We start from the raw sequence: 14,216 nt of genomic DNA, 5'->3' as shown, positions 1-14,216 counted from the left end.
TTTTCTCCCAGCTTGTATATACGCCTATCCTTCTAGGGCTAACTTATTTTTTGTACATTGACACAATCTAATAAATTGTGTGTTGTGTGCATTCTTGCTTCTTCTTCTCCAAGCTTTGTGTGCTTTTCTGCAACCCTAATTCCAACAATTGGTATCAAAGTAGACATCGGCTCCCAGGGCTACTTGCAGGTTCCTATACTCTGCAAATTAGCCCGTAGGGATTCGCGTTCTTAGAAATCGCATCTGAGGTCGTTTCGGGCTCCGTTTTTGCATTGCAAGTTCTGCACAGGTGCTTTCGTCATTTTTTGCAGAAATTTCGACAGTGCAGTTTTCTGCAAAACAGGCATACCGTGTTACATAGCACGAGTTGTTTTCTATTCAGTCTTTGCTTCATTACAAGCAGCTTTTGCATCAGTTTCAGTCATGGCCATGGCTGATAACAGCAATGATGTATTTCGCATGTTGTCTGCTGAAGACAAACTAGATGGAGACGGCAACTATCCACTTTGGGCATACATGCAGCATGTTTTGGTTGCAAAAGGAGTGTGGAACATTGTGCAGGGTATGGATGTACGTCCAGGTTCTGTGGATGTAGGATCTATTGAGGATGTTGTAGGTATGCCTAAATGGCTGGTGCAAACCTTGCGTGATAGTAAAACTGATGCACCTATATCTAGTCGTACTCGTTCAGGTTTTTAGCATGCCTCTTATGCATTAGATTGTTATGCTTTGGCTGTGTCTAGTATGTGTGAAGAGGAAGAACCTCTTTGATTTGATGAGGCACAAAAATCAAAAAATTGGTTGGCTACAATGCAAAGTAAATATGATGCTATAATGAAGAATGGTACATGGTCTTTATGTGATTTGCCTATTGGTAAAAAGGCCATTGGATGTAAGTGGGTTTTTAAGTTGAAACGAAAGCTAGATGGCAGTGTTGATCGCTATAAGGCTAGACTTGTTGCAAAGGGTTATGCTCAAGAAAAGGGCATTGATTTTGATGAGACCTTCGCTCCCACTTGTCGTATGACTACCATTCGTAGCATTTGTGCATTGGCAGCTCATAATGGTTGGAATGTACATCAGTTGGACATAAAATCTGCGTTCTTGAATGGAGATTTGCATGAGGAGGTGTATGTATCGTAGCCTCATGGTTTTGTTCAAAAAGGGCAGGAAAACAAAGTGTGCAGGTTGAAAAAGGCTTTATATGGTTTAAAGCAAGCTCCACGAGCTTGGTATGAAAAGATACATGCATATTTGACTGCACATGGTTTTCAGAATAGTCCAACAGAAAGCACTTTATATGTTAAATGTGTGGATGATGTACATCTAATCATTGCTCTCTATGTCGATGACATGCTGCTCACAGGACCAAATGAAAGTCATATTGCTAATTTTAAGGCTGATTTGAATGCCTCTTTTGCAGCTGTTTTACCCACTGCTGAACAAGCTCGTTGGGATGGCTGTGTCTAGTATGTGTGATGGAGGTATTGCTTTGTGTCAGACAAAGTATATTGAGACATTGTTGCGGAGATTTGGCCTTGAAGACTGCAAGCCTATTGCTACTCTAATGGAGACAGGTTTGAAGTTGAGTCTTCATGATACTGGAGATCACTTTGATGTCACACTCTATCAGACAGTTGTTGGTTGCCTCATTTATGTATGCATTACGAGGCCGGACATTCAGTTTGCAGTCTCACAGGTGAGCAGGTTTATGCATAGCCCAGGGTCTCAGCACTGGGGAAGGCAGTTAAATACATCTTTCGCTACTTGAGTGGCACCATACATCTTGGGTTGTTTTATCCCAAGGGGGGATCGTTGCCACCAGATTTACATGCTTTTTCGGACTCAGATTGGGCTGGTTGCTATGACACAAGAGTGTCCATAAGTGGTTTTTGTTTCATGCTCGGTAGCTCATGCATATCTTGGTTAAGCAAGAAGCAACCTACTGTGGCCACTTCTAGTTGTAAAGCTGAGTACAGGGCAGCTTTCACAACTACGGTTGAGTGTGTGTGGCTCAGACGGCTTATGTGGCTCACTTGGGTGTTGGACAGGAGTCTGCCACCTCTATCTTCACTGACAGTCAGAGTGCATTGGCAGTTGCGAGAAACCCAGTTTTTCATGCCTCGCACAAAGCACATTGAGGTGCATTATCACTATGTCAAGGAGAGACTCTCAGCAGGAGAGATCAGCTTGGCCTATGTGCCAACACAGGACAACCTCACCGATCTTTTCACAAAGGCGCTTCCTCGTAAGAAGTTCGAAGCTTTCCGCAAAGCTTTGGGCTTGCTCCCCTTTGTGGACTGATCTACTTCGGGCATGGCACTCCCCTATACATGAGTGCCAGCTCTCGTTTACACCATCACTCCCAGGGGGGATTTGTTGCCATATATATATAGGCAGTGATGTGTGTCAACACACTTAGGACCGCCGGGGCACTTTTTCCCTCTTTAGGAGGTTTTTTCCCCCGGCTTGTATATACGCCCATCCTTCTAGGGCTAACTTATCTTTTGTACATTAATCTAATAAATTGTGTGTTGTGTGCATTCTTGCTTCTTCTTCTCTAAGCTTTGTGTGCTTTCCTGCAACCCTAATTCCAACAACTTCAATGCATTTTTTCTATATGTCAATATATACAATGACACCTGTCCCATGTGCAAACATGGTTGCCTTCATCTCACATCCAAAGTAAACACATAATGCCATTTATGTTACCCTTTACAACCAAGCAGCACTGAATTTCGAGGTCATCTAAAAAACACCCTTGAGGATTAAACCTCAACAATCTATCACCAATAGAAACCAGGTTCTTTTTATTATTTGGAACACGAAGTACACTTGCCAAGTACTTCATTTTGCCATCCTAGACAGTGACACTTTAAACATATGAATGGGATGTGCAATATCATCACCTATTTCCACATATCTTGTTTTTTTTTTGCATCTCTAAACCACTCACCAATGATTGGCCATATGGTTAGAGGTGCTAGAATACACATACTGAATATCTCCTAATCTTGACATATCTCCTATGGTGGAGTTGAGCATGTCCTGCGCACAAACAACTCACTTCTATCATCACCTTGTTTACTTGATGATGCATAATTACCTTGCCTGTAAATTTCTACTTTTGGTATCATTCTACTTTTATGGTAGTTTTTTGGCATGTCCTGGTTTACTACAGTAATGTCACTCTATGCTATTTGCATTTTGATTTCTTTGCTAACCACCTCGGCCTCTTTGGATCTCCTTATCTCTAGAGTGGCCTCTTCCACTTGTTTGTACATTTGATTCCTGTTGTTGTTGGTATCCATGATTTATGTTTCTAATTTATGTTTCCAAAATAGCCTTCACCTTGGCCTCTCTACCTCTTCCTCTACCTATATCTGAGTAGAAGGCCTACTTATTTGAATTTCTAGAGGATGAACCTCCCCCAATATTTATCTCCTCTCATGGATGAGAAGACCAATTTGTGAAAATTAGGAAAGTTCTCTCGAACTCTAATGGAGGTATGAAATTGATGATATTCTTTTCTAAGACCATTCAAGGTGGAAACACTATATCATCATCATCTACTTGTTGCTGGTGATCTAATATAAGCAAGGGCATCGGTAAGCCCTTTAACCTTCCTTGAGCAATCATTTTAGCTTCCCTCTGGTCACATTATGTAGCTCCTACTTTAGCTACATCTTTCGAGATTGGGTGTTTGTGTTGTACATCTTAACCAAGGTGTCCCAAGCCTCCTTAGGCCTATGTGTATCCTATATATGCATAATCATACTAGTTGTTTGTCATACCGAGAGACAACAGAGACAACTAGTACATCACTTTTTTGTCTCTTTCATGCCGTACTTTATATGCCTACACCCTTTGTGGGATCATATCTTCTTTAGCAATCTCTGGCTCTTTTTCATCATCTATGATGAACTCCTAATATCCTTTTCTCATAAGGAAATTGGTCATCTAGAACTTCCATGCTTGGAACTTATGCTTGTCCATCTTTTTATCACAATTTGGGAGAGCTGTTAGACATGATTACTTACAGATCAAATGGTACTTTTCAAAAACTTATGCACTTATAAGTTTTAATAAACCTTTAATCTCCACTATTGTGGTACTACAGTAAGTACATGTGAATCAGTCACATAAATATATATCCACCAATACTTGTAACACTTCTAGAATCTCTACATAAACTATCTTGGAACAAAAATTTTGCTATAACTTTATACTGAACCAGAAATTGGGTAAAATCCACACTTCATAGAATGCTTGCAAAAAACTTATAGAGCTAAAAGGGGGCATGAAACATGCCTGAATCGTGCTCAAATGCATAGAAAAATCAGGTGTTAACATAGTTCATTACACACACAATATGGTCTTCTTCCTTCATCCAGGAGGATTTTTTAATTTGCGATAGTGACTTCCCTGTTTTTACCTGTAGCTCTCTCACATAGCTGCCAAAGGTGTTGCTCCAAAATCAAAGGGGAAAAAAGATGGAAGTACCCTTACTTGTGTACTGCTTCCTTGCCTACTTTGTTCTTGCCTCTTACTTGCCTCTTTAGCTTTCACAAGAACTAGAGCTCTGATACCATAAAGAGAATGCGGGGGGGGGGGGAGGGAGAGCTTGAGTTCCTTGCAAGCTAACACACACATACACACGAGAGAATAAGATAGATAGTTCAATTTTCTTCTATCTTCTTGTATTCTCTTCAGCCACATTAACATAAAGAGATAAGAGTACATACTATAAGGGAAAGTACTCTCCTACTATACTGTATAATGGTGGGTCCATAGTGTGAACCTGACTACACGAATTGGCACTATAACTATGCTATAACTCATTAGAAGAATTCGAAACTCATTTTGGGACCCTATAAGAAATTCCTAATTTCATTTATTTCATCTAAAAAATGCACAAAATTGAAAACTGAATCCACCACAAATAATAAAATACTTAGATGGACTAAAAAAGTGAATCTCAAAAGGAATAAAGAAATTCTTGTGCATTAAACATAGGCGACTAACTAACTTTGGATTTAGGATGGCTATGTGCTCACAACCTTTAATAACTTCGAGTACAACATCCAAATCTTTATGTTTTTGAACTTTTTGGGTCTTTAGCGCCATTGCAATGTTTTTATTTGATGAAGAGGTATTGGATTGTTAGAATGTAGAGCAATAGAATGGTGACCTGCAACCAAGCCAGTAAACAATCGAACAAGAAGAGCCTGTACCATGTTCACCTATGCGCATGCTCAGAAAAGAAGAAAGGGCGCACGAATAGATGCAGAGAGAGAAAGAATGAGGACAAAAGGCTTGTACCATATTGACTTATGGTGATGGACCAATTTATCCCAAATCCTCCCACTCCTCCTTTTTCCAATCCAACGCAACTACTAAAGTTTGTGGATGACGGCCACAAAAGGACTACTTGGATACATATCCAGTCAGTCTGCAATCCAACGCAAGTACTAAAGTACTAAAGTTTATGGGGGTGGTGGCCACAAAGGACTACTTGGATACATATCCAGTCAGTCTGCAATCCAACACAAGTACTAAAGTTTGTGGGTGGTGGCCACAAAGGACTACTTGGATACATATTCAGTCAGTCTGCAATTGCAGATATGTACAAGTATCTATACCAAAAACAAGAGGCAAAAGACAAAGCACAAAATCTTACTGAGTGCTCAAAACCGAAATAGCTACTTGATAAAGAGACTGAAGAACACAAGAAGACACAAGAAAAGTTGAAGGAAGTAAGAACCAAAGCTACCCCATTGGGAGAAAGACAGAGAAAAAAGAAAATTTGCAACCTTGAAGAACAGAAACCTGACAGTGGAGGATGCAAGCGCAGAGTCAAACAAGCAAGGTAAGATTGCTCATGGCTTTCATACTTTGAATTGAATTGGAATACAGGTTTCATGTAGCAATTGAGGAAACAACTCTTCTTGCAGAGAAATTTTGGAACCAGACAAAGAGAATGTAAATCCCAATATCTTTCCAATCAAGCAAATGAAAGGTTTTGTATCTAGCAGCATTGCAAAAAATACAATTGAGGGGAAGAAGTACAAGAGTGAAACAAAATGTTGTGCAACATTTTGTCGATACCCACAAAGTTGATGTAAATGCTATTCAAAAGGTACTTGATGAGAGTGGAGTGAGCAGAAAAGGTTACACTTCTATCTTCAAAGCTGTGTCAATAGCCTTGAAAGATCAAAGAATTAAGCGTTTGCTTTTGCCAACACTAGTAGAAATATGGAAGCTAAGAGGCCTTCTTAATCAACAACTGGATTACTACATTGGTTTTTCAATACTTCCATATTGAAGGATTGTATGAGTGTGAAAAGGAAAGTATAGTATACAATTCATGGAATAACATTTTTGTTGATTTGCAAACAAGTTCAAAGGAGAATGATAGAGTTCTATGGTGTTAGTTTTGAAGAGTGTCAAGGACTTCTAAAATTTATCATAAATCTAGATGAATGTGAAATGGTAACAAATTTAGTATCTCTCCTAAGTAACATACAATGTAATTTCACATTACAAAGTAACATCCTATGTATTTTTTTGTGCAGCATATAATCTACAACCACCTACCTTATTTCACAAAGACGTACAGATGTCCTACAATTTGGTCGACACAAGGGATGGAAAAGTCTCACTACATAGCACACAATGCCTTCTTTAGACATACACAACACTTTGGAGGAGTTAAGAAAGCAAACAGTATGAAAGAAGTTTTTCAATGGTTTTACCAAGGAATCCTACAGAGATTGCACATCAAAAAGACATTGGCAAGCTCACGAGTGAAACTAGCATTCAACATTGTTCAAAAGCAACGAAGAAGCAAATATTTAATAATTCAATAGGTGTAGAGAAGTATGCAGAGTGGAGGAAAACAAAAACTTTTGTGAACCATTCATGGGTAGAAAGATCCTAGATAGAAATAAAAGCATATCAAAGTGCAATGTACAAGTATTCAAGTTCAGTATTGTCTCCAAAACAAGTGCCTCCTAGCATGCCAAGAAGATCCTGTGACTATACCTATGGATCCTGTGACTATACCTATGGATCCACCCTCCACCCATCTCCCATAGTCAACTTTCCATAGTGTGCCAAAGCAATCATCCTTTGTAGGTAAAGCTCCTATTGCACCATGGTGTTGCCATGGGTTGTGGTCTTTGTCAAGGCTTGCATGAGGTTTGTGCATGTCAACATGGTCTTTCATGTATCTTTGCAATATGTTTGCATGGGGTTTCACAGTGTCTGCAAGACCTTGCAAGGGTTGTAGCCTTAGAAAGCTATTTGGCCTGTTGAACATTCTCCAAACCCTAAAATCGCGTTGTTAGGCTACATTTCTAGTTGAAGCCTCACAAGGCGATCTGGCCACTTAGACTACCATCCAACCCTCCATATCGTGTTGTATGGCTACAAATTCTAAGTTTTTCTCTTTTGTTTTCCTCGCAGGCACAAAACACTTTCTGAGCAATGGCAAGCACAAAGCAACCTGCTAGGAAAGAAGGAGAGGGTCCCCCTATTGCCAGAGCTGCCCACAGGGAGGACACCAGCAACATCTATAGAGCTAGACCTTCCCGTCTGAATAAGCACCCACATCTAGGGCTCAACAAGCATCTACAACAAGTGGTACTCCATAGGTTTCTACAACTAGGGCTACCAAGCAAGCAAGAGCTGACCATCCCAGGAAAGGAAAGTCCATGCATATCCTTCATTAGGCAAAGAAAAGGAGGTTCACCACAGAAGGTAACAGTGTTGAGGGAAATTAGAAAGGCACAAAAGGACATTTAGTTTGCTATTCCCAAAGCACACTTCAAAAGAGTTTTATGATAACTGGTCATTGGGGAAGAGGCAGTAGAGGTCTACTATATGCACACTGCAGGAAGCTCTGGTGAGGACTTCCTGATTGAGTTCTTTTAGGACACCATGCTTGTTGTTTCCCATGCACACAAGGTTATAGTCATGCCTAAAGACATGGAGAACCTAAAGAGGGTATGTTGGAGATACGACAAGCTGCTTCATCCTATTGATTGGGTTGAAAGATGAGAGAAATTTTGATGATACCACTAGCAAGGAAGCCAAAAGATGAGGGCATCAAGATCCAAGAAATTACTCATGGCAGGGACACAAGGGCCAAGGCACTCTATGAGCAGTCTTTGAAGTTCCAGAAGGAGTCTTTATCCAAAGCTTTGTCACATGGGACTTCCCTTCAGGATATCAAGAACCTGCAAAGATTGATAGATCTAGTATCCAACATTATAATTAATTAAACTCGAGGGGGTTGATGTGCTGATAGAGAAATTCTGCTGTCTAGAGATTGTGTTAAGATCTTGAGGAATAGAAATGCTGAGGTTTCAGACACATTGATACTTGCTACTTGTTGGTAAGTTGCTAACAGTTTAGTTCATAGTTGAACATGAGTTTGCTCAGAGCACACTATGACTAGTCCTTCTTTTGAAAGCATGTTTAGATCCAGACTAGCTCATGATTTCCAGACAATGACATTTATCTTGGATCCACACTTCTCACTTTAAGGAATACAAGAGAGTCAATCAAAAGCTTAGCAAAATGGTTCACATACTGTGACTTTTCTTTGGTTAGTGTGATCCTTTTCCCCTACCATTCAAAGTAAGTGAGTTATGCATATCACCTTTAACTTACTAGCATGTCTACTTGTGGAGGCTGACTATCTGATGTGTCTATTCTTATAGCCGACATTGGAGCTTGGTGTGCATTGATGTGACTGGCAAGCTCTGTAATGCTATCTTTTCAACTCTATTATAGGGACTCATCAAGACGAGATCAAGAGCTTTATCTGTATGTATTGTCTATTTTAGTTATGTTCCATTTTGCTGAGCTTAGTCTAAAATTGCTAAGAAGAAATCTATGTGTTGTAGATGTTTGAAGAGATTGTTCAACACGCTTGACTATATTCCTCCCAATATAAATCTCTTGGATTCTATTGATCCTATGAGCTTGCATGTATGTGCTTCTTTTCCTTCTACACATGTTTTTACTTCATCTGCTGTAATATAGATAGTTTAAGGTTTGTGTAGGTTCCACAACAAAGAGATGGATTTTCCTGTGGATGGAGGGCCATGATCCATGCAAAGTACATGTTTGATACTTATTTTGACATTTTTAGACTAGAAGTAATAATGCCAAAAGCCCATTCATTCACAATAACAATGTACAAAAATGAATATGAGATTAAAAACAATTGAGTGTTTATTATTTTTTATTACAACAAACTCATAGAAGAGAGCTATATAATGATGAATTTGTGGAGAGCTTTAGAGCTCATACAATAAGTACTCTCCTTGATCATGTTCATAGAGCACTAAGAGAAGAGAAGACTATGCCAAAAACAGGAGAGGCCTCAGGAGAGTACTCCAAGGGGAAGGAAGAGAATGCTATGGCATCTGAACTAGAAATTGTAGAGGTTGCTACACTCAAGAGGAGGTTGATGCATCATAAGAGAAGCCCATGGAAGAGAAGCCTGATTTGCTGCTGCAAAAGAGGAGCCCATGGAAGAGGAGTCTACTGCAGAAGAAAATCCCAAGGACGAGGAGCCTATTATAGAAGAAAAGCCCATGGAAGAGGAGCTTGCTTCAAAGGAGCCCATGGAAGAGAAGAGTGTGCAAGAGGAGAAGCGTCTAGAGGAACAACCTATGCCAGAGGATCAACCTCTCCCATCACCTGCACAAGAAGATACACCAGCTGATTGAGTTGCAAACACTTGTAATTTTCTTTTTGATCATGACCTGCTGTCATCTGATTACTTTTGTAATGATACGCTAATCTACCTGAAATCATTGATCTTGGCAAATATTAACAATCCCATCTGGGATGTCTTTGCATTGTATCTTACTTGGGTCCTTCTTTGCAGTATCTGTTGTATTGTTATGTTAGTGATTTGTATGACAAACTCAGTATTCAATAAGATAAAGTTCTTTGATTTACCTTTTTGTTGTTGAGAATAAATGAAAAGCTCTTTGGTACATTGCCCTCTATCTCCATTAGAAGATCATGACATAATTGTGTTAGTGTACAACACTGCCTAAGAGATATAACAACCAACAACAATCCCTCCTCATAAATCTTTATATCAAGTGATTCGTTGTCATCACCAAAAGAGTTCATATCTTGATCCATCGGAACCAATTAATCTTCAGAAAGTCTACTGTGTTTGTCATAGAAGGAGAATATAAAATTATGAGATGTAATCATATACTTGATTGTAATTGAGTTTGCCACCACTTCACACTGGGGACTTTATTTGGTAGTCTTTTTGTCATAGCCATCATCTAAAAAGTCAAGACTGTCTTCAACACCATTGGATTTGTAGGTGAGCATTGTTTTACAGACCTTCATAGGATACTTGCTGAATAGGTCCACAAAAATTGTTATGGGCATGCAAATATTTACTTTCACAATTTGTGTTGCAATGCCTGGTCTCGTAAGGAACGCTGCACTTCCGAAAATAGTTTGGCTCTGTATGACTCAGTAATAGAGGCATGAGGAATTGGCCAATCCACACTATTCCATGATAGAAGATCCTGCCTTATTAGAACACCATGTGTGTTTCCCTTGTCCCGCAAATTGGTAAAAATGGTCATAAAAGAATATACCTCATTGTAGTAGCTCTGTCTTTGTATTGCAGTTTCCCAATGCTACCACATAAAACATCAAACAATCCCAAAATGCACTTTACTAGTTGAAATTCTTCACTAGATGATGGGTAAATATTTGTGATCTCAAATAAAAAAGAAATCAATAATGTTTCGGTAATAAAAGGTTGAGGTTTACAAAAAACACTTACAGTTTGGTCTATGCTGTGGAAGATAGTCAAGATAGTCTTGTAAGACAAGTTCTTTGTGCATGTAGACATGCTAAATTAAAATCTCCTTGATATTTTTCTTCCCTTCTACAATCCTAAAATCCTTCACCCTACCTTTCCATGGTGCAAAAAATGCATTGTTTGATCTTGGTTTCCTTCTCTTGCCTAGCTTCCTTTCGATACAATCAGTCTCTACCACCACCCAGCTTCCTTCGATATAATCAATTTCTACCACCACTGATTTGCTGGAGAAACTCAGTTGGCAATTTTCACAGATCCAACAAAGGAAGCAGGTCAACGAGGCAAAAAACTCACTTCTATTCCCCGATCCTCTACATTCTGCTCTAGACAGTGTTTTCCACAAGCTCGTTGATGGTTTCCAATCACCGTTTTTTTGAATGTGCAGTAGCTAAAGATGATAGTAGAGAGTAAAAAATTGAAGAAGCAAGTGGAAGATGTTGCATAAGTGGAAGCCTTGTTTAGGAGGGAACCTTTTGTTGCCTCTTTGATTTGTTTGAAGATGATGTAATTGCACTCACAATAAAATAATCCTATGCCAATTGAACAAGATCCCTTCACTAAATGTGTACGGTCATATCTTCAATAAAATATCATTTTAGTTTCTTCTTTTTGTGAATTACACTTTGTTTTCACAATTTCTCTCATTTGTGGAGAGGAATCGTTTTGACCAAAAGGCCCCAAAATGAGCTCTATTTTTCCTAATGTGTTGACATGTAGTGTATGTTTGGTGATTTCCTCTTCTTTAAATCTAATAAAGGCACTTCGTCTTCTCTCACTTAGTTTGAATCTGAGTTTGAGCTACAAAATAAATAGAATAATTAGAAAGAAGCAACCAAAGAGAAACACAAGAAAATCAAGATAGTCATGTGTGTGTGTGTGTGTGTGAGAGAGAGAGAGAGAGAGAGAGAGAGAGAGAGAGAGAGAGAGAGAGAGAGATACTCATTTATAAAAAGGACAAAATACCTACAAAAATACCAAAGCTCTCATTAAACCATATGAATAGAAAAAACAAAATAACAAAGATATGGATGGTGTTGCCTTTAGTTTAAAATCTAACTTGTATGTAGCAAACAAAAAGTATGTGAAGTTAAAAAATCATCACTTAAGTCTCTTTATTGATATAAAAAACCTATATATCACTTATGTTCAAGGGGTATTTTGAAATTCCTTATTTGTGGTTTTTGAGTATTTAAATGACTCCTTTATCTATACATACTTATATTTTTTTTTTCAGACTCCATAAACAAAATCCCCTATGTAAGTGTATTTTTGTAAATATTCCAAAAATAGGAATTAAAAAACTCCTTTTGGTGATGTTTTTAAGTGAACCCTCTGTGATTGTGATGATGTCATGCTTATTACAATATTTATAGTAATGCTAATAATGCCATTACTAGTTACTGTCGCTAGGTAGGGTTTTACAATAGCTAATCCATGGAAGTGAAAAATTTGAAGAGCTAGATGAATTGTGATGTGTAATGCCCGAGTAATAGTAAATCGTCTCTTATTTTTCCTACCAATCAATATAAATTAGGTTCTAAATTTGGGACCAATTGGGAAAAAATTGGGTTTAAACAAACCAAATATTGATTGGGATGACATTGGATCAAATTAGACCTAATGATCGGGAAGAACCTAATCAATATAAATTAGGTTCTACATTTGGGACCAATGGGACCCCTCGGTAACCTCTTTAGGGTCACTTACCCCTCTATAGAGTGTCATGCCATATTCCATCTACTTGAAGTATCCCCTATTCTATGTGTAGTAATTTCTAGTGTCCCATACCACCAGAAAATATTACACTTAAGTATCTTTATCAGGGATAAGTTTAGAGATATGTATGCAGCATCAAGATTTCTCACCTAGGATTAGTCCTTGTGTCCATACCATTGAGACTAATTGGTAGCGAAAAAATTATAAAGTAAAGTTCAAGTTGGAAGAGCCAGTTCCCTCAACAGGATCTATTCTGATGCGTAAAATCTCTTGCCTTGAAACTAAGAAAATTTGAAGCAATATTATTTCACTTAATGTGGTTATTGTTGTTTACAAAACTTTGAGAGAAGAAATGAAGTAATGAAGATCTATTCAATAATTGTTAAATTAAGCTTTGAAATGTGTCAAATTTTCACAGTGGACTTTATTGGTAGTCTTTCTATTGTAGCCATCATCTAAAAAGTCAAGATTGTATTCAACACTATTGTATTTGTAGGTGAGCATTATTTTGCAGACCTTCATAGGATACTTGCTGAATAGGTCCACAAAAACTTTTATGGGCATGCAAATATTTACTTTCACAATTTGTGTTGCAATGCCTGGCCCCGTAGAGTAAGGAACACTGCACTTCTAAAAATAGTTTGGCTCTCTATGACTCAGTAATAGAGGCATGAGGAATTGGCCAATCCACACTATTCCATGATAGAAGATCGTGTCTTATTAGAACACGTGTGTTTCCCTTGTCCAGCAAATTGGTAAAAATGGTCATAAAAGAATATACCTCACTATAGCAGCTCTGTCTTTGTATTGCAGTTTCCCAATGCTACCACGTAAAACATCAAACAATCCCAAAATGCACTTTACTGGTTGAAATCGTTCACCGAATGATGGTAAATATCTGTGATCTCAAATAAAAAAGAAATTAATAATGTTTCAGTAATAAAAGGTTGAGGTTTACAAAAAACACTTACAGTTTGGGCTATGCTGTGGAAGATAGTGAGGATAGTCTTGTAAGACAAGTTCTTTGTGCATGTAGACATGCTGAATTAAAATCTCGTTGATATTTTGCTTCCCTTCTACAATCCTAAATCCTTCACCCTACCTTTCCATTGTGCAAAAAATGCATTGTTTGATCTTGGTTTCCTTCTCTTACCTAGCTTCCTTTTGATACAATCAGTCTTTTGCACCACACCCAACTTCCTTTTGATATAATCAGTCTCTACCACCACTAATTTGCTGGAGAAACTTAGTTGGTAATTTTCACAGATCAAATAGAGGAAGAAGGTCGATGAGGCAAAGAACTCACCTCTATTCCCTGATCCTCTACATTCTGCTCTAGATAGCGTTTTCCAATGGCTCGTTGATGGTTTCCAGTTACCATTTCTAAGAACGTGCAGTAGCAAAAGATGATAGTGGAGTGTAAAAAATTGAAGAAGAAAGTGGAAGACGTTGCATATGCGGAAGCCTTGTTTAGGAGGGAATCTTTTGTTGCCTCTTTGATTTGTTTAAAGATGACGTAATTGCACTCACAATAAAATAATCCTGTGCCAATCAAACAAGATCCCTTCACTGAATGTGTACAATCATATCTTTAATAAAATATCATTTTAGTTTCTTCTTTTTG

Source organism: Cibotium barometz, chromosome 24, assembly GCF_041138505.1.
Source record: "Cibotium barometz isolate CiBa-2024 chromosome 24, ASM4113850v1, whole genome shotgun sequence".
In the NCBI taxonomy this organism is placed as follows: Eukaryota; Viridiplantae; Streptophyta; class Polypodiopsida; order Cyatheales; family Cibotiaceae; genus Cibotium; species Cibotium barometz.
The sequence above is the reverse complement of the archived record's forward strand: the minus strand, read 5'-3'. Positions refer to the sequence as shown.